The sequence below is a fragment of the Neoarius graeffei genome, chromosome 28, assembly GCF_027579695.1.
Source record: "Neoarius graeffei isolate fNeoGra1 chromosome 28, fNeoGra1.pri, whole genome shotgun sequence".
Classification (NCBI taxonomy): Eukaryota; Metazoa; Chordata; class Actinopteri; order Siluriformes; family Ariidae; genus Neoarius; species Neoarius graeffei.
Window position 1 is genome coordinate 24040023 of NC_083596.1, and position 22383 is coordinate 24062405.

The window sequence follows — 22383 nt, forward strand, 5'->3', positions numbered from 1 at the left end:
ATTTGTACATACTGAGTGGGTTTTTTTTTTGTAGTGGTGTGGCATCTATCTCGCTCGCATGTTGCTTGTACTGTTTCTTTCCCAAGTTGCTTTTGCTGCTTAGGCTTTTGCATGCCTGTGTGTGTTGCCAATGGATTTTACTTGCAATTTGCACTTGCTGCATAGCCCATGTGAATTGGTTTCGTAGGGCAAATCAGCCATTAGTCAATTTTGACCTTTTTGATTTGTTCTAACTGTTTTTTTTAAACTAGTGCCACTTATTTACATTTGATAGTTGTTTTTGTTCTTATTGTTTGTTTTTTATTATTAGTGTTTATTAAGCCTTCAGCAGTGTGTTTTTTTTTTTTTTTTTAGATATTGTCAATTAAAATATATATATATATATATATATATATATATATATATATATATATATATATATATATATATATATATATATATATTAGTTTGCGCTCACGTCCTTGTGTTGTTGTGTATTTCAAGGGTCCATTATTCCAACCTGTAACGCTACATTGGCATGGACAAAGCTATGGATCTGCAGATACTAAAAAAAAAATTGCTTTTGTTCAAAGGACAGCCTTGTCTGTTAGTTGCTGAAACGAGGCAAAAGTTCCACCAATGTACAGTACATATCACTGAAAGAAGTGATGCCTGCTTGTGCCCATGCTGAGAAAGCCTGGTCCATTAGTGATGGAGGGAAAGAATGGTTGTATTGAATGGGGCGACCAAGACTGTATGCTAAAATGTCTTTTAAATTGCATCCAGATTCTGAGGGTCGATTTAACTAAAACATTTTTAGTGCAGTGTATAGTAGGAGAGCCTCCTGAAGAATATAAGAGTGCTGGGAGGGAGGATGGTTTACAAGAGACTGATTCAATCTTCAGCCAGGCAGCAGTATTGTTTGAGTTGTCAACTTATAACTAGTGATATAACACAAGTAGATTTGTAGCCCAGTAGCAGTACTGAAAGTTGGGGAGCACAAGTCCTCCTAGGGTGTTCTAAGAACGCTTTATGAAGTCTTGGAGCCCATCCTTGCCAGAGGAACTCAAGTATTACCCCATCTAATCTACAGAAAAATGATTTTGTTAAATAAACTGGTATACATTGAAAGAGATATGAAAATTTGTGGAGAATGTTCATTTTAATTGAGTTAACACGTCCAGCTAGAGATAAAGGGAGTAGCGACCAGCGCTTTAGATATTGTTTGGTTCTAATAAGGAGAGGCTCAAAGTTTGCCCTAAAGAGATTTCCAAAGGAATTTGTAACCTGGACACCCAAATATGCAACTTTATCAAGGACTAGTTTAAATTGTAGTTTGTGTAGTGGAGAATTATGGGCAGCTGCATTTAAAGGAAACTGCTCACGTTTGTCATAATTGAGTTTATAACCTGAGATTGAGCCAAAGGTCTCCAGTGTGGATAACATGTGGCAGTGACAAGCTGAGGTTTGAGATAAAAACGAGGAGCTCATCGGCATACAGTGAAACTTTTTGTTCAGCATCCCCTCTAAAGACTCCTGGGCTCTGTTGATGGCAGTGTAAGACTATGGAAAGGGGCTCAATGGCAATAGCAAAGGTGTAAAGGAGATAAAGGACAGCCTTGTCTGGTCAGCTTCTAGACTAGTCAATGAAGAAGGGGCGTATATAATATTAAACAGACGTCTGACATTGAAGAAGGAGTGCCAATTTTTAATGAATCCAGTTTGATCATTAGAAATTAATGTAAGAAGGATTGAATCTAAACACACTGCCAACACTTTAGCTAACAGTTTTGCATCTACATTGATCAATGAGATGGGTCTGTTAACATCTTAACAGCTTCCATATTTAACATCTATTCTAGTGTTACTACCATCATTTAAGCACACTAAATTCTTCTAATCTAACAACTCTTCTATTACTTGACCATTAGTGTCTGTCCTATCACTCCCCCATAATGTATTGTGTCCATTAAAATTACAGCACCAAACAATATTATCATTATGTCCTTCTATTTCCTCAAGTTTACTTAATTCTATTTTTTTTTTGCATGGATTATAATAATTCACAATCACCAATTCTTTATTATCAGCTCACACTTTCACTACTACATATTCTTGTATACTTCCTATTCCCAGAACTCTACAAGGAATGCCTTGCTTTATAAAGGTGGCACATCGTCCTCCTCGTCCTCCTCCTCCTTCTTGCCTGTCTCCCCTCACTGCTAGGTAACTATATAAAACAGAATCCAGTTGTGGTTTTAACCAGGTCTCTTGAATACACACGATGTCTGGTTTTTCTCTTCTACTAACTATGAACTGCTTGAGTTCTTGTCCATTAGCAATCAGACTTCTTGAGTTCCATTGAAGAATTAACATTATTAGTATAACGAATCCATACATGCTGTCTCTTGACTTCACTGTACCCTGAGCTCATCCCTTCTTCCCACTTTAAGCCTGTCATATCAAGGTGGTGTTCTGCAGCTTTCACAATAATCGGAATCCTCTCAATTTTAGATTTGATCTCATATGTTGCATTTAGTACTCCTGCTACAAAGGTTACCAATAAATTTTTTTCTATCCATACATTCATCTTATCTTGCTTTTCTTTTGTTGCCTCTTGTTCTTTATTACATTCCCCCTTCTTTTCATGTTTTTCCTGTCTAACCAACTTAACTGCTTCAGCATATGAGACTTTTTCCTTCACTCTTATTTGTTGTACCTCCACCTCTTTTTTCAACACTTCACATCCCTGGTAAGCTACACTGTGATTTCCTCCACAATTGTAGCACTTTGGCTTTACTCCTCCATATTTTCCATATTCATGGTCCCCACCACACTGAGCGCATCTTCTCTTTCCTTTCTATACTTTGGCCACATGTCCATATTCCTGGCAATTAAAGCACCTCATAGGTTTTGGGACAAATTCTCTTATTTTATATCTCAGAAATCCAAAGTATACCTCCTTTGGAATAACCTTTACATCAAACTCTATCAGGACAGTTTCCGTCTCCTTTCTTTCTGCTCTCCTTGCCATTCTTTTCACACTCTTCACCAAACTATTCCCTAATGGTTTTTTGTTCTCCAATAGTTCCTTCTAATTAACACTGAGGGGAACCCCAGAAATCACCCATTTACTACCATTGGACCCTGGTCACTTTAATTTTACCAAAATTAGTTATCTTCATGGGTTTCAAGGTTGTCATAGTGGTGGTAGTGGGAACAAGCTCCTTTATCTATAAAATGCCCCCATACAGCGTGCATCTCAAATAGCCTCTGACAACCGAAGTCCAACTCCTGGCCTGCCCATGTGGCTTAGCCTCTAAGCCCAGCAGAACCTTCTTTTACTGACAGGAGAAGGGGCGAAGGCAGGTCATTAGCACCTTAAAACCAGTTGTTTTCAGGTAGATGGGGCTCATCAACCTCAGCTGGTAGTCCACCTAGGAGAAGGAAAACTCTGATCTCAAAACTCCACTGCCTTACAGCCATACCCACTCATGGGAAAGGCTTCAGGAGTAAACCCAGAGGAAAAATCCGGAGTTGGAGTCCCTAAGTCAGTTCGACATTGTTTACAACCTCCTGGTAACTCCTGCGACAACACTGGTGCCAGGATGTATTGGTAACTGCCCCTCCTCTGGATCACATCAGTGGAGTGGAGAGTGGGGATCTGCTGCATGAGCAACAGCTTGTTCTCCATATTTCACTGCCCAGGCTTGGGCCCTGGAGAGGACACTCCAACATCGCTTTGCAGCATTGACACAACATGGGGAGCAGCAGTTTACTGGTCATAAGCCTATGCACTCGACTGGCATAGAGTGAGGTGCCAAGGGTTGCTCTCGACAATAGGAGGGATTCTAGGATCCCATTGGGCAGCTACCACCCACTTCAAGCTAAGCAATCCTGTCAGTTAGGTGCTGCCTCACCACGGTCCACTTGCTCCACTGGGTGTGTGGTACTTAGGGAAAAACCCGACAGGTGGATCAACAACCTTACACCAGGCAGAACAAAAGAACAGAAAAAACATCCAGCCCTCAGGATGGGCACCTGGAATGTGAGGACCATGACTCCTGGACTCACAGACGACCTGCAAGAAGTCAATGATGCTCACAAGACTGCAGTGATCAACAATGAACTACACAGACTGTGGATGGATATCATCACCCTGCAGGAAATAAGACTGCCTTCATCTGGGAGCTTCTGAGAGAAGGACTTCACCTTCTTCTGGCAGGGAAAAGCACCAGATGAGACTAGAGAACATGGCATAGGCTTTGCCATCAGAAACAGCCTTGTTGGGTTGGTCATCCCACCAATGGAGGGAACAGAAAGATTGCTTAAGATCCAGCTTCAAACATCAGTGGGTCTAGTTAGCCTTGTCAGCGTCTATGCGCCAACTCTACCCTCCACTCAGGAAGCAAAGGACAAGTTCTATGATGAACTCAGCAAAGTCATCAATGACATCCCTTTCAATGAGCCACTGTTTGTCCTTGGGGATTTCAATGCCAGAGTCAGCAGTGATCACCACAGCTGGCCTTCCTGTCTGGGACAGTTTGGTACAGAAAAGATGAACGAGAATGTTCAGTGACTCCTTGAACTTTGCTGCCAACACAACCTCTGCATCACCAACACCTTCTTCAACACCAAGCCCCAGCGCAAGGTATCATGGAGGCACCCAAGACACCATTTACAACACTGTGATGTCAACATTTGGGGAGAAGACTACCAAGTCTGCTGACTGGTTCGAAGCACACTCTGTGGAGTGGCTACCTCTGATTGAGGAGAAGAGACATGCACTGACAGTATACAAGTCCACCCCAGTGAGAAGAACTTGCAGTCACTCCAGACAGCTTGGAGTAAAATTCAGCAGGCTGCCAGGAGGTGTGCCAATGAATATTGGCTCCATCTTTGCTCCAAGATCCAGACAGCAGCTGACACTGGCAACATCAGAGGGATGTATGATGGGATCAAGCAGGCCATTGGCCCAACGCAGAATAAAAGAGCCCCACTCAGGTCATCCACAGGAGAGGTCATCAAGAACTAGACTCAACAGATGGAACGCTGGGTCGAACACTACTCAGAGTTGTATGCCAGAGAGACTGTTGTTACAGAGGCAGCCCTCAAAAGTGTTGATTCATTGCCTGTTATGGAGGAACTGGATGCTGCACCCAACTTTGAGGAACTCTGTGAAGCACTGGAAGCACTTGCATCTGGCAGAGCACCAGGAAAAGATGGCATTCCTCCAGAAGTCCTCAAGTCTGCCAAGGGCACCCTCACCAAAGAACTACATGATCTCCTCTGCCACTGCTGGTGAGAAGGCATGGTGCCTCAAGACATGAGGGATTCAAATATAGTCACCATATCCCCTTCGGACATAATGTGTACAATTGTACACAAAGTTCCACTGCATGAAGTTTCATAGCAGTTTTCCTGGTGTCTGAAGGGGCTATACAAGAACAAGGGAGACAGGAGCGATTGTAACAACCATCACAGAATTTTGCTTCTCAGCATCATGGGGAAGCTCTTTACTAGAATTGTTTTGAAGAGGCTGCAGGTCCTTGCTGACAGAGTCTACCCTGAATCTTAGTGTGGGTTCAGAGCAGAGTGGTCCACCATCAACATGATCTTCTCCATCAGGCAACTACAAGAAAAGTGCAGAGAACAGAAGAAACCTCTGTATCTGGCCTTCATCAACCTAACCAAGGCATTTGACCTTGTGAGCAGAAAAGGCCTGTTCGACATCCTGGCCAAAATCAGCTGCCCTCCAACCCTGCTTAGCAATGTCAAATCCTTCCACAAGGACACAAAGGGGACCATCATTTACGACAGCTCCACATCTGAGCTGTTTGACATCCACAGTGGAGTGAAGCAGGGTTGTGTGCTTGCGCTGATGCTGTTTGACATCTTCTTTGCAGTCCTGCTCAAGCACACTTTTGGAACAGCCATAGAAGACATCTATCTCTGCACAAGATCTGATGGAAACCTCTTCAACCTCTCCAGGCTCAGAGCAAAGACCAAAGTGCAGACCAGATGTCTCAGAGACTTTCTGTTTGCTGATGATTCAGCTGGTGCCACTCACTCCCAGCAGGAGCTACAATCTCTGATGTCCTGCTTCACTGATGCCTGCAGAGAATCTGGCCTCACAATCAGCCTGAAGAAGACACAGGTGATGGGCCAAGACATTGAACAGCCACCATCCATTAGCATTGTTGACTAAGAACTGGAAGTCTCATCTCATCTCATTATCTCTAGCCGCTTTATCCTTCTACAGGGTCGCAGGCAAGCTGGAGCCTATCCCAGCTGACTACGGGCGAAAGGCGGGGTACACCCTGGACAAGTCGCCAGGTCATCACAGGGCTGACACATAGACACAGACAACCATTCACACTCACATTCACACCTACGGTCAATTTAGAGTCACCAGTTAACCTAACCTGCATGTCTTTGGACTGTGGGGGAAACCGGAGCACCCGGAGGAAACCCACGCGGACACGGGGAGAACATGCAAACTCCACACAGAAAGGCCCTCGCCGGCCCCGGGGCTCGAACCCAGGACCTTCTTGCTGTGAGGCGACAGCGCTAACCACTACACCACCGTGCCGCCCCGAACTGGAAGTCATCCATGATTTTGTGTACTTGGGGTCAACAATCTCAGACAGCCTGTTGCTTGAGAATGAGATCAACAGACATTGGAAAAGCAGCCACAACCTTTTCTTGACTGACAAAGAGAGTCTGGTCAAACAGCCAACTCACAGAACACACCAAAATCCAGTTTTACTTACCTTGTGTTCTGGCAGTGAGACATGGACCCTGCTTTCAAAACAAGAACAGATGCTGAACTCCTTCCATATGTGCTTGAGGTGCATCCTGGGCATCACCTGGAAAGACAGTCACCAACAATGCAGTACTGGAGAGGACACATACCACCTCCATGTTCACCCTTCTCAAACAGAGGTGCCTGTGCTGGTTGGGTCATATCTCTCACATGGAAGATGGCCGGATCCCCAAAAACTTCCTGGTCAGTGAGCTGACATCTGGAAAAAAGCCAACAGGATGGCCCCAGCTGTGCTACAAGGACATCTGCAAGCATGACCTCAAGGCAGCTGCTATCAGCACTAGTACCTGGCAGCTGCTTGCCTCAGACAGAAAAACCTGGAAACAGGTGGTGCACAAGGGCCTCTTCAACCATAAGACCACACTGAGGTGCCAAGCAGACAACAAGAGGTCTCACAGAAAGTCCTGCCCCCAAGACACCAGTTCTGCCCCCACCTTTTACTGTGCAAGATGTGGCAGGGCCCGCCACTCTTGCATTGCACTTCATAGCCACAGCAAACGCTGCTTGGAAACATCCACCGGCACACATTCATGATCCCCTGGGATCAACGGCTACATACTACTACATTGCCCTTTGCACCTGCCCTTCATTTATACATCCTATTAGCAAGTTTCCATCTCCTAAAACTCTCGCATACTTCACTTCTCCAACTTCGTCTTGAATTATTTTAGCTAACTTAAGCAGATTTAGGTTTTTTTACTCCCTCTTTTCCCTCAAATCTTATTATTATATTATACAACCCTCCTTTGGGGTCCTTCTGAACATCTCTATCCTCGGTTTCTGAATCTCTTCCACTATATCGGTCATTTTTCATCCATTTACAACTAATTGCCTTCTTCCCTCTCACCACCTCTTCCCATTCAATCTCCCCCCCCCCCCGTCTTCCTCATTAAATTCCATTGTGTTAGTGTTATTGTCTGTCTCCCTCCCTGCCATCCTGTCAGAGCCTGTGAGGAACACTGGAAGAACACCATTCTGGACCTACACAGGCCATCAGTTGGTATTTCCACCCAATGTCCCCCACAATACCCAGTTCTATTGCTCACATTTCCAGGTGAAGAGAATGTTCTCTGAAGTGCTATTGCGCTTGTCAGTAACAGCACTGAAAACCTGAGTTCGGAACAGCCTCCAAACATGGCTGCTCCAGACTACACTTCCTATGATACACAGCACCCCATCACCAGAGTTTTAACCACATCACCTGTCTCCACTTATCCCGCAATTACCTTCTTTATATAAGCTCAGCAGCCACAAACACACCTCATGAAGTATAACTCTGTGTCCCATACCTGACTTTACCAAGCCATTTGTTTTTTGACGGACTTTCTGTTAAAGACCACTGTTTACATTTACTTCCTACTTCATCTTCTTGTCTGCCCAGCACTGCTCTATTTGCCAATCGATCAACCTCCCCCATTTCCTGACTATGATTCCTGATTTGGCTTTATCTGCAGTTTGCGCCGTACCTGCTCTCCCCTGCATCTGCATCCATAAGTGCCTGCAATCTGACAGGATACTTCGCCATCCATGGATGCAGCTGAAGAGGCAAAGCAGACTGCAATCAACGTGCAGGGGCGTCTGTTAGGAGAGCACCAGCAGATGATCAGTGATCTCAACACCAGGATATCACAGCTCACTGCTGTAGTGTTGCAGGCCATCCTCACATGCCCCTCATCACCCGCAGGTGCACCTTGATGCATTCCTCTGCCTGAAAAATTTTCCAGGGAAGTTTCCAACTGCAATGGATTCCTTCTTCAATGTTCTCTGTATTTTTCATCACTCACAGGAGTAACCAATGAACACAAGATCTCCCAGTTCATCAGTCTTCTCACCAGTAAAGCTCTCCAGTGGACAAGCATTTGGATGCATGGGGCGAACACACAACTTCTTATGACTGTTTTCTGGAGCTGTTCATGAGAGTCTTTGACCATCAACCTGAGGGAATAGAGGTCAGAGACAGTCTACTGATGATCTGACAGGGAAAAAGGAGTGTCACAGAGTATGCACTGGACTTCTGCACCTTAGCCACTGGCAGCAGCTGGAACGAGCCTGCCTTGAAAGACACATTTTGCCAAGGTTTGCATCCAGAGGTGCTCAGCGAGCTGGCATGCTGTGATGAACATCTCTCTCTGGACTCTCTCATTGACCTGACCATCCATCTAGATCACCTCATCCAAAAGCAACCTTCATTAGAACTACCTCCTGCTCCCTCTCCCAACACGAATCCCGTAACTCCTATGGAGTTCTCATGTACATGACTGCAGCAGTCAAAAAGGGAGAGATGGTGTGAGGGCCTCTGCTTTTACTGCAGTGAGGCCGGTCATCTGATCTCAAAGTGCCCTACTTGACCCCCATGGGACTGTCAGCCAAGCAAAGCTACCAGCCCTACTAACCCGGTGAGTCCAGAAATGTCTCACAACTCACAATCTTTCCAAGTGCCAGTGTTATTAAAGTTACCAAACTCGACCCATGTGCTTTCTGCATTCATAGTCTCTGGGACAGAAGGAAACTTCATAAACAGCATGACTATGCATGTTCCACCCAGACTTAGAGGAAAACTAATCACCTGGGCACACTCCTCTCCTGTCACCGGACATCCCAGCAGCCAGTACACTTATCAGTTCCTCCAACACAAGTACTGGTGGGAAAACATGATCACAGACATCAACCATTACGTCTCCTCATGCTCTGTCTGTGCCCAAGCCAAGGTTCCCAGAACTCCCCCTGCCAGCAAACTATGTCCTCTCCCAGTACCCCAGCGGCCCTAGTCACACATTGCCCTTGATTTCATCACTGACCTACCCCAGTCTCAAGGCAACACTGTCATCCTGGTCATCATTGATAGGTTCTCTAAGACATTCAGACTCATCCCACTATCGGGTCTTCCCACTGCATTTGAAACTGCCAAACTACTATTCAATCACATTTTCCACTACTATGGTATCCCTGAAGACATTGTCAGTGATCAGGGCCCCCAGGTCATATCACGGTTATGGTCACATTTCATGGACAGGCTGGGAGTGTTAGTTAGCCTCACCTTTGGATATCACCCACAGTCCAACAGTCAAGCAGAACGAACAAATCAAGAAGTGGGCTTCCTCCACATGCAGAACCAGAAGGATTGGGCATGATTCCTTCCATGGGCTGAGCACACACAGAATTCTCTCAGACATTCAGCCACTTAGCTAACCCCATTCCAGTGCATACTCGGATACCAACCCCCATGTTTTCTGTGGGATGATACTCCTATGCAGATTCTGGCTATAGACCCCTGGTTCCAGAGGAGTCAGCAGATATGGGAGGAGGTACATTAAAAAATGGAAGATGTTAATACAAAGTACAAACACTATGGTGACAAGCACAGAAGTGCCACTCCAGAGCATGTCCCAGGTGATAGAGTATGGGTTTCCAAGAAGAACATCAGAGCCCCCAACTCCTGCAAGAAATTACAAGCCAGATTCATCAGGCTGTTAAAACTTTTATGCAAAATCAACAAGGTCTCTTACAGGCTTGAGCTTCCCCCTCACAGCAAGATGGGTCTGTGGCAGCGGGGGCGTGGCCAGGCAGCAGTCTGTGAATGGAGGGTGGATTCGGGAAGGTAAGTGGCTAAGTCATTCCACCTGCTGTCAATTAATGTGTGTGTTTGTTACAGGGACAGAGCATAAAAAGAGGGAGAGAGCAGAGAAAAGGGGCTCCCTCCCGACCACAACGCATGTGTGTATAAAGTGAGTGAGTGAATGAATGAATGCAAGCTGAAAAGCTAGTAGTAAAGGGAAATAAAGAGTTTCTGTGTGACCATCAACTCGCCTGCTGTGCTTCTGTGCTCCACCCACATCAGGAACTGCCACAGTCTCCAACATTCCATGCCTCGTGCCTCAAACCTGCTATCCAAGGTCCTCTAGCCTCAGACACACCCACCCAAGAAACCTCCTACCCAGACATCGAAAGCGAGCCCATCTACCAGGTCAACAAATCCTCAATTCCCGCTGCAGACAGGGACAACTTGAGTACTTGGTCAACTGGGAGGGTTATGACCCAGAGGAATGTAGTTGGGTCAGTTCCAGGGACATCTTAGACCCCCTCCTCACTCAAGAATTGTACAGCTAGCACCCTGAAAAACCTGCGCCAAGAAAGAGGTTGGCCAAGGAAAGATGTTGCTCCCAGAGGGAGCTCCTTGGGGGTGGGGGGTTCTGTCACTAACAGCACTGAAACCCTGAATTTGGAGCAGCCTCCAAACATAGCTACTCCAGACTACACTTCCCATGATACACAGTGTCCCCCTGTTAGGGCTGGTGGAGGTATGGTGAAGTTAAGATCCAAAAACAGAACACAGACAGTAATCCAATAAATAAGATGATTTAATACAGGGAAGAAAGGGTGTGGCAAAAGATAAACAGGACAAAAAACAAATAGCAAAAATAGTCAGGGCAAAATGAGAACAAACAACTTGACAAAAACATGAGACAGGCAAAGACAAAAACGCTAGCACAAAAAAACCATAAACAAGAAAAAGACCCTTAGTGCAAGAAACCATGAACCAGAAATAACCCTTAGTGCAAAAAAACAAGAACCAGAAATAACCCTTAGTGCAAAAAACCAAGAACCAGAAAAATGCTAGTGTAAAAACCATGGACAAGAGAAAATAGCTAGAGAGAAAAACCATGAGGAGCAAGAAAGGCACAGAAATGGCTAAAGAAGCAAACAAGACATTCTAGCAAAAACAAAGTCTGAGAATGGCCTTTAAATAAGCAGCAATGAAACTAACTCTGATCGCCCTGATTTCTTCTGCAAAATTTTCAATCTTGTGGCCAACGACAGCACTCACAATATTATCATAGGTGGAGACTTCAACTGTTATCTAGACCCTCAGATTGACAGGTCTTCTTCAAAACCAGCCCCACCTTTAAAATCTGTACCCACTCTTAATAATCTCATGAAGTCACTTGATTTAGTAGACATATGGAGACTTCAGCACCCCTCTGACAGACAATATTCTTTTTTCTCCCCAGTCCATGGCAGCTTCTCCAGAATTTATTACTTCTTAGTTGATGCTAGATTAATATCAAAAGTAGACAATTCTGCATATCATAGTATCTTAGTCTCAGACCATGCTCCCCTCTCAATGAACATTAATTTTAACTTAAATGCACATCACTATAACTGGAAGTTCAACCCTACTCTACTCACAGATAAAGGTTTCTGTGAATATATATCCATTAAGGGCCATGTGGCTGCAGGTTTTCATTCCAGCCATGCAGCAGCACACCTGACTTGGCTCATTCAATCAACTGAACTGTCTTCACACAGTCAAATACTTGCAGCCACACCCACTCTTGATTAAAGGGTGGGTGTGTCAGTTGATTGAATAAGCCAAATCAGGTGTGCTGCTGCATGGCTGGAATGAAAACCTGCAGCCACACGGCCCTTTATGAATCAGTTTGGACACCCCTGCTTAAGATCTCAGACTTCCTGCAAAGTAATGACACAGGGGAGGTCTCAGATTCAACATTATGGGAGACTTTTAAAGTTGTTGTGAGGGGGCAAGTCATATCATACCAGTCTTCCTGTAAAAGAGCTTGGCTAAGACGTCTTTCTGAGATTGAGTCGGAGTTATCTGCATTAGAAGAATCTTATAGAAACTCAAAATCTGAGGACACCCTCAACTCTATTTTGAAAAAAAATATGAGTACAATCAGATTCTTGGTGGGCAGGTGAGGCATTGTATTAATAGGCTGAGACAAACACACTTTGAGCTTGATGAGAAAGCACATAAGCTGCTTGTTATACAGTTAAAAGGAGTGCAAGCTGATCGGGCAATACATAAAATTTACTCTACTAGTGGTCAGCTGATAACCGATCCCAAAAACATAAACAAAAGATTTTTGGATTTTTACAGCCATTTATATACATCAAGGTCCACAGCCACTGACACAGAGATAGCAAACTTCCTCAATGCGCTGGAAATTCCATCCCTTGATGATGATGCCAGACAGGTTTTGGATGCGTGTATCACACTGGATGAAATAAAAAATGCCATACGCTCCTTTCCTAATGGCAAAGCTTGCAGTCCCGATGGATTTGGTATTGAATTTTATAAAGCTCACACTGACACCATTGCACCCCTTTTACTTCGTATGATAAACTGCTCTTTGGAGGATGGAATGTTTCCCCAAACCCTCTATGATGCCCATGTCTGTCTGCTTCTGAAGAAGGACAGAGATGAAGCTGATGTGGCATCTTATTGTCCCCTAAGCCTGCTAAATTCTGATCAAAAGATTATAGCCAAAGTTCTAATGAATCGACTGAACAGATACATTGGCACCTTAATCCACTCTGATCAAACTGGGTTCATTCCTGATAGATTCTCATTCACTAACACCCGCCGTTTGTTGAATATTATGTACTCTACTAAATTGCCCCATGCTGCTGTTATCTCACTAGATGCTCAGCAGGCTTTTGATCAAGTTGAATGGAGATACATGTTTGCAGCCCTGGAAAAATTTGGTTTTGGCGACAAATTTATGACATTATTAAGAATGCTGTATGCATGTCCCAAGTCCTCTGTTCTGACAAACTTTGATAGGTCTCCTCAGTTTACGTTAGGGCGTGGTACAAGACAGGGATGCTGTCTTTCCCCCATGCTTTTCGCCCTGACTCTTGAGCCTTTGGCAATAGCTATTAGAGCCAACTCTCAAATTAATGGGATAAGATGTGGCATATCTGACTGTGTCATTGGTTTGTATGCAGATGATGTGATTTTGAGTTTGTCGGATGCGAAATCATCCCTATCCCCCCTCCTTGATTTGATAAAGCGATTTGGGCAATTTTCTGGGTTCACTATTAACTGGGATAAAAGTCTGTTCATGCCTTTGTCTAGTGGCCTAGACTCCACTTTTATCAATGCTCTGCCATTCAAGCTTGCAACAGACCACTTTAAATACTTAGGGATTAACATCACTAGAAATCCCAAACTTCTCTTTAAACACAATTATATGGAATTTATTGCAAAACTTAAAGGTATGGTTGAAAAATGGAAGTTTCTCCCTTTATCATTAATTGGGCGTGTTAATATTATTAAAATGATTGTGCTACCCAAATTCATCTATCTTTTTCAAAATGTACCCATCTTTCTTACATCCTCCTTCTTTAAGACAGTAGATTCTATCATCATGCCCTTCATTTGGGCCAGCAAGCCACCCCGCATAACCAAGGCACATCTACAGAAACCCACAACTGAAGGTGGCCTTGGACTCCCTGTATTGCGCCATTATTACTGGGCCTGTAATGCCAGAACATGGGTTTTTTGGTGTCATGCTGCAACTGCTGGTGGACAAGAGAGCAACCTCCACCCCAGCTGGCCTGCGATGGAGTCTCATAAGGCACTATCACTAACAGGAGCATCCTTACCTGCAGCTCTATTCTCTGAGTCAAACCTGCTCACCAAACTACTCAAGCAGCTTAAGGCGGACTTTATTTTATCTATTTCACTTAGAATTCTTAAGCAAATTAAAAGTGTGCTGAAGCTCTCTGATTTGTCCAGTTACGCCCCCATATGGCAGAATCCTACTTTCAAACCAGGTTTATTGGACTCTACATTTACTTCCTGGGCTGTGCAGGGCCTGTCTGTAGTTAGAGATTTCTATATAAACAAATGTTTTGCATTTTTTGCTCAACTTCAGGAGAAATATCAAATTCCCACTGGGCATTTCTTTCGCTATCTACAAATCAGAAACTTTGTAAAACAGTCTCTACCTCTTGGTCAGTTGCCTGACCAACATAACTTCTATAATCTTTTGACTACAAGCCCTATATCCAAAGGTCTCATTTCTCGGTTTGTTTCACTTTTCCCAGTAAACATATCCTCTCTTCACATTAGGGATGCCTGGATGAAGGACACAGGTGTGGAGATTTCGGATGGGCTATGGGCAATGGGGTTAGAAAGGATTAAAGTATGTTCTATTAATGCTAGACTTCAGCTTATTCAGTATAAAGTCATCCACCGCTTACATTACTCAAAAACTAAACTTAATAGGATATTCCCCTCTGTCTCAGCTATCTGTGATAAGTGCAAATCAAATGATGGGACCCTGGCTCACCTTTTTTGGGACTGTCATAAGCTCAGAGGTTTCTGGGATGACATTTTTCATTTATACAGTGTTATTTATAACAAGCCACTGCAACCAGATGGTATCTTTGCTATATTACACTGCTCCACCTACTCCATAACTCTTCCAACGGCTCTACAAGAGGCTCTTATGTTTGGTATGGTTATAGCAAAAAGGGTGATCTTAAGGGAATGGAAATCTTGTTCTCCACCATGTTTTAAACAATGGCTGAATGATATGGTGTCTTGTTTATTCCTTGAAGAACTGCGATACACAATATCAGATAATTGCACCAAATTCTTTAAGATTTGGGGTCCCTTTATTGATTATATTAACAGGGACAGAGAGACAGTGTCGAATTAGGCACACCTGAGTATTCTATAATGTACCTTTTTGTATAGCTGTCTGTTTTCCTACCCTTAGAATATTAAAAAAAAACACTCTGGGACATTGCCTTTGGGACCTCTCTGATCACTTCTGGCCTTCACCTCATGGACAGTTCCTGACATCTAAAGAACATTTCTATCATTTGTTGGACTGACTTATTGAGATGCGTATCTTGAATAGACTGGCAGTATTTGTAGATGTAGTTTGTGTTGTGATGCTGTCTTGTTGTGGTTTATGTTTTGTCTGTTTGCTGTGAGCTGTCTTTACCTGTGTCTTAACTTGTCAAAAAAAACCTTTCAAAAATAAAATGCTTAAAAAAAAAGAAATGATGTTGGTGGGTAGTCCATGTAGGTGGAAGACATGGTGGACGAGTAATTCTGCGGTTTCTTTTTCTGAGGGGAGCTTGGGCAGAGGAATTAAATGGACGGTCTTGGAGAAACGGTCAATGACAGTGAGGATGCATGTGTTGCCACCTGAGTTGGGGAGTCCTGTGATGAAGTCCAGGGCGATGTGAGACCAAGGTCGATGTGGAGTCAGGAGGGGTCTTATCAAGCCGGCAGGGGGTTGATTGGCTGTCTTGTTCTGGGAGCATGTGTCGCAGGCTGCCACAAACTCCTGGACGTCCTCCTTGATGGATGGCCACCAAAAGTGCTGCTGGATGAGTGCCAGGGTTCGGGTGGCTTCCGGATGACAGGCCAGTTTGGAGCCATGACCCCACTGCAGCACCTGGGTTCGCACAGGACAGGGAACAAATAGATGTTTAGGAGGAGTGTTACTTTCACCGGGGTCCTGCTCCAGGGCTTTTTGCACAAGCATCTCAACCTCTAGAATGGCGGCTCCCACCAGGCAGCGTGGAGGAAGGATGGTCTCGGGCGGCTTGGATTCCTCTTGGTGGGAAGAGAACATCCTGGACAGGGCGTCGGGTTTGCCATTCTTGGAGCCTGGGCAGTAGTTGAACTGGGAGAAGAAGAGAGACCAACAGGCTTGATGGGAATTCAGGCGTTTGGTGGACTTAAGGCGTTTTGGTGGACTTGAGGTATTCCAAATTCTTATGGTCAGTCCAGACTAGGAAGGGGAGCTCCGACCCCTTGAGCCAGTGCCTCCACTCCTCCAAGGCTAGTTTAACAGCCAGTAGTTCTCGGTCGCCAATGTTGTAATTCTGTTCGGCTGGGGATAGCCGGCAGGAGAAGAAGGAGCATGGGTGGACCTTGTCATCACTGGCCCTCTGGGATAGTATAGCTCCGACCCCTGACTCAGAAGCATCGACCTCGACAATAAACTGCTTGGTAGGATCGGGTATGGTGAGAATGGGTGCTGTGACAAACCTGTGCTTGAGCATGGAAAAGGCTTTCTCTGCTTCCTCCCCCCACTTGAATTGGGTCTTGGTCGAGGTCAGGGTTGAAAGAGGTCCGGCCACTGTGCTGAAGTTGCAATTGAAGTGCCTGTAGAAGTTGACAAATCCTAGGAAGCGCTGGAGCTCTCGTCTCGAAGATGGGGTGGGCCAATTGACAACTGCCTCAAGCTTGAGGGGGTCCATCTGGATCCTTGCCAGGGAGATGATGAATCCCAGAAATGAGACAGAGCTCTGGTGAAATTCACTCTTTTCCACCTTGATGAATAACTTGTTCTCTAGCAGGCGCTGGAGGACCTGCCGGACGCGACCCCGATGTTCCTCCAGGGAGCGGGAGAAGATCAGGATGTCATCCAGGTACACAAAAACAAAGATGTTTAGAAAGTCCCTTAAGACGTCATTAACAAGTGCCTGGAAGACTGCGGGCGCGTTGGTCAGGTCGAAAGGGACCACGAGGTACTCGTAGTGACCAGTGGTGGTCTCTCAATTACGTTCATTATGTCTTATATTAGATATGGTTAGTTTTTTTCTTTTTTATCAGACATCTAGTTTTAGGTTTGTTTACCTGACATGTTTCGACGTACGTACGTCAAAACATGTCAGATAAACAAACCTAAAACTAGATGTCTGATAAAAAAGAAAAAACTAACCATGACCAGTGGTGGTGTTAAAGGCCGTCTTCCACTCGTCCCCCTCCCTGATCCTGACAAGATGGTATGCATTGCATAGATCTAGCTTGGTGAATACCTTGGCTCCCTGGAGTAGTTCAAAGGCTGTGGTCATGAGCGGTAGTGGGTAGCGGTTCTTGACCGTGATGGTGTTGAGACCCCGATAGTCAATGCAGGGACAGAGTGACTTGTCCTTCTTTTCCATGAAGAAGAATCCCACCCCTGCTGGGGAAGAGGAAGGACGGATGATCCCAGCTGCCAAAGATTCGGAGATGTACTTCTCCATGGCTTGCCTTTCGACAGGAGAGAGTAGAGTCGTCCTTTGGGTGGTGCTGTCCTGGGTAGGAGGTCAGTACCACAGTCATAGGGTCTGTGAGGAGGGAGGGACACTGCTTGGGTTTTGCTGAAAACAAGTTTGAGATCCAGATATTCCAAAGGCACATGAGCGAGGTCGGGGAACTCACTGGCTGAAGGCTGCGGTGGTTTGGTGGGAGGCAGAGCGGAGTTCAGACAGGAAGCTAAGCAGGGCTGGCTCCAGCCTAGGATGGTGTTGTCAGCCCAGTTAAGGTGGGGGTTGTGCTGCATTAACCATGGTAATCCTAGGACAATGGGTACGTGGGGGTTGTTCATGACGTGAAGCTGGATGGTTTCTGAGTGGTTATCAGAAATCCTTAGGGTGAGCGGGGCAGTAAGGTGGGTGAAGCTCGTCAAGCCGGTGCCATTGAGTGTCAAGACAGTGAGAGGGACGTCAAGAGCAAGTAGCGGGATTCTCAGACGCTTGGCAGTGGTGGAGCAGATCAGATTCCTGTCCGCCCCTGAGTCGACGAGGGCCTGGAGGTGGTGATGCTGGTTGTCATGGATAATGATAACAGGAAGTAACAGACGATTAGCGGGGGACTGGTTCCGAGCGTTGCCCACCAGGGCCCCTTGATTCACTGGTGGGCTCATCCTTTTAGCGGGCAGGCTCGGCAGATGTGTCCCAGATGACCACAGTAGAAGCAGGCCCCTGTGCTCTGCCGGCAATGTCGTTCCTCCGCTGAACCCAAACCCGGTCTACCTGCATGGGTTCGATGGACGCGGTGGGAGGTAGAGAGGAGGTGAATCTGGGGGGGGGTTCTTCTCTCTCCTCTGTTGCTGGATCTGAGCGTTGATGCGGTTGGCGAGGTCCATGAGGCTGGAGAGGTCTGATGGCAGTTCCCACGATACCAACTCGTCCTTGATGGTGTTGGACAAGCCATGCAGGAGCGCGTCGATCTGGGCGTTATCGTTCCAACCGCACAAAGCTGCCAACATCCGGAACTCGATGGCGTAATCTAAGGTAGACCGGGACCCCTGCCGCAGCTCCATGAGCTCTCTGGCTGCCTCCCGGCCGGACAGAGAACAGTCGAAAGTTCGTCTCATTTCCTTGGAGAAATCCTTGAAACTGGAACAAAAGGGTGCATTGGCATCCCAGACCGCAGTTCCCCACTCTCTGGCCTTGCTGGTGAGGAGCATTATTGTATATGCTACCCGGGAGCGTTCTGTGGGGAAGGCCAGAGGTTGCAGTTCTAGAATCAACGAACATTGAGACAAAAACAATCTGCAAGTACCTGGTTCTCCAGTGTAGGGCTGAGGTGCTGGAAGTCTCGGTTCGTGGAGAAAGGCGGTAGCAGGAGCTGAAGTAGGAGATGGCTGAGCAGGGGTAGGCACGGCTTGACAGCGCTGCATCTGCGTGGTGAGAAGGTTGAGTGCATTGGACAGGGTGGTGAGGTTCTGGGTAATTTGTTGTAGGTCTTGTTGGTGGGTCCCGAGGAGAGTCCCTTGCTGCTGGATGGCTGTTCTCAGATGGGCGAGTTCCGCTGGATTCATGTTGGCCAGAACGTACTGTTAGGGCTGGTGGAGGTATGGTGAAGTTAGGATCCAAAAACAGAACACAGACAGTAATCCAATAAATAAGATGATTTAATACAGGGAAGAAAGGGTGTGGCAAAAGATAAACAAACAGGACGAAAAACAAATAGCAAAAATAGTCAGGGCAAAATGAGAACAAACAACTTGACAAAAACATGAGACAGGCAAAGACAAAAACGCTAGCACAAAAAACCATAAACAAGAAAAAGACCCTTAGTGCAAGAAACCATGAACCAGAAATAACCCTTAGTGCAAAAAAACAAGAACCAGAAAAACGCTAGTGCAAAAACCATGGACAAGAGAAAATAACTAGAGAGAAAAACCATGAGGAGCAAGAGAGGCACAGAAACAGCTAGAGAAGCAAACGAGATGTTCTGGCAAAAACAAAGTCTGAGAATGGCCTTTAAATAAGCAGCAGTGAAAACCAGGAAGTAAGTTCAGGGAGAAAGAATTCCTGTCCAAGATCCGGATCGGTGCTGGCATGAGAGATCTGTAATCTCTGGAGTGGATGTCCAGGGTGGAGCATGACACCCCCATCACCAGAGTTTTAACTACATCACCTGTCTCTAATTATCCCGCAACTACCTTCTCTATATAAGCTCAGGGGCGGCACGGTAGTGTAGTGGTTAGCGCTGTAGCCTCACAGCAAGAAGGTCCGGGTTCGAGCCCCGTGGCCGACAAGGGCCTTTCTCTGTGGAGTTTGCATGTTCTCCCCGTGTCCGCGTGGGTTTCCTCCGGGTGCTCCGGTTTCCCCCACAGTCCAAAGACATGCAGGTTAGGTTGACTCTAAATTGACCGTAGGTGTGAGTGTGAATGGTTGTCTGTGTCTATGTGTCAGCCCTGTGATGACCTGGCGACTTGTCCAGGGTGTACCCCGCCTTTCGCCTGTAGTCAGCTGGGATAGGCTCCAGCTTGCCTGCGACCCTGTAGAATAGGATAATGCGGCTAGAGATAATGAGATGAGATATAAGCTCAGCAGTCACAAACACACCTTGTGAAGTATTGTTCTGTGTCCCGTACCTGACTTTACCAAGCCGTTTGTTTTCTGACGGACTTTGTGTTAAAGACCACTGTTTACATTTACTTTCTACTTCATCTTCTTGTCTACTCTGCACTGCTCTGTTTGCCGATCAACCGACCTCCGCCCGTTTCCTGACTATGATTCCTGATTCATGATTTGGCTTTATCTGCAGTTTGCTCCATACCCACTCTCCCCTGTATCCGTAAGTGAGAGCAATCTGAGAGCACTAAAATTGCAAAGCAATATCCAGCCGCTAGTCACCAACTTGAACAAAACATACTTCAAGGGAACTTCACTTCTGCCTTTCGGCTTGCCAGGTCTTTACAGAATCAATGCCATATGCATGAAAACCAACACAAGACAGCACAGAGGGGAATATTTAACAGTTGTTCCACGAAATCAAGTCGTACAAGTTCATAGCTGATGAGGAGCGTTGCACCAAGTTGGCTATAATCCATGTATGACAAGACTGAGTGGAATAATTGGTTTTTTTAAAAATCCACATTCACTGGATTTTGAGAAATGGAGCATTTTTATTTTTATCTTTTGCAAATTCGATAAATAAAAAACATACAAAATGTCCAACAAAATCATTTCTGCTTAGGATGTAAATAAACTGGCAAAATAATAGTAGCAATTTGTGAAAAATGCTAGAATAATAATTCTTGAAAAATAAACCACATTCACTGAATACGAGCAATCACGTGCTCTGATTTGTGACTCTACTACTAGGCTATGAGCTCATATACCATGAGTAGAGAAAAAAATGGTGGAGTGTGTTGCTGAACCAACCAAGGATGAAATAAAAGCTCTACTCAAAAACAAAACCCCCCAAAATACAAAAAAGCAACAAAATATGGAATAAAAGTATTTGATGGTAAGAATGTATTTTTTTATTTTTCAAGAATTATTATTCTAGCATTTTTCACAAATTGCTACTGTCATTTTGCCAGTTTGTTTTACATTCTTAGCAGAAATTATTTTGTCCGACATTTTGTAGAAAGTTTTTATTTATCGAATTTGCAAAATAAAAATGCTCTGTTTCTCAAAATCCAGTATATGTGAATAGAACAAAACAGTTATTCCACTCAATCTCATCGTACATGGCTTATGTATGACTTGATTTCATTTAATAACTTAATTATACCACAGAGCTGTTGAAGTCTCCACCATGACCTGTCAAAAGTTATTGATTAATTTCCAATAACAGCAGCTCTGACAACAATGCCGCTGTTCTGAAATTGTTTCCTGCCAAAACATTTTCCAACCAGTAGCATAAATTTATAACCATATCTGATAAGGAGTCCTACCTTTGGAGAATAAACAATCACACCATAAATATGTGCTTCCTGTAGTGATTACGGTGGTAGTACATTCTCATCTCATTATCTCTAGCCGCTTTATCCTGTTCTACAGGGTCACAGGCGAGCTGGAGCCCATCCCAGCTGACTACGGGCGAAAGGCGGGGTACACCCTGGACAAGTCACTAGGTCATCGCAGGGCTGACACATAGACACAGACAACCATTCACACTCACATTCACACCTACGGTCAATTTAGAGTCACCAGTTAACCTAACCTGCATGTCTTTGGACTGTGGGGGAAACTGGAGCACCCGGAGGAAACCCACGCAGACATGGGGAGAACATGCAAACTTCACACAGAAAGGCCCTCGTCGGCCACAGGGCTCGAACCCGGACCTTCTTGCTGTGAGGCGACAGCGCTAACCACTACACCACCGTGCCACCCGTGGTAGTACATTATTATAGATAAAAACACACTGTAAATATGTGCTTGCTGTGGTGTTTAAGGTGGAAATACATTATTATAGATAAAAACACACAATAAATATGTCCTTGCTGTGGGGATTAATGTGGTAGAACATTATTATAGGTTAAAAAGCACCATAAATAGTATGTGCTCCCCTTAGTGTTTAAGGTGGTAGTACATGACTGTAGTTAAAAAAAAAAAAACACCATAAATGCACTCCCATTCGTGTTTCAGGTGGTAGTACATTATTATAGATAAATACACACTATAAATATGTGCTTCCTGTAGTGATTAAGGTGGTAGTGCATTATTATAGATACATTATTACAGACCTATATTATGATATAGATTATTACAGAACACAGTGAAATTCTGTCTCTGCATTT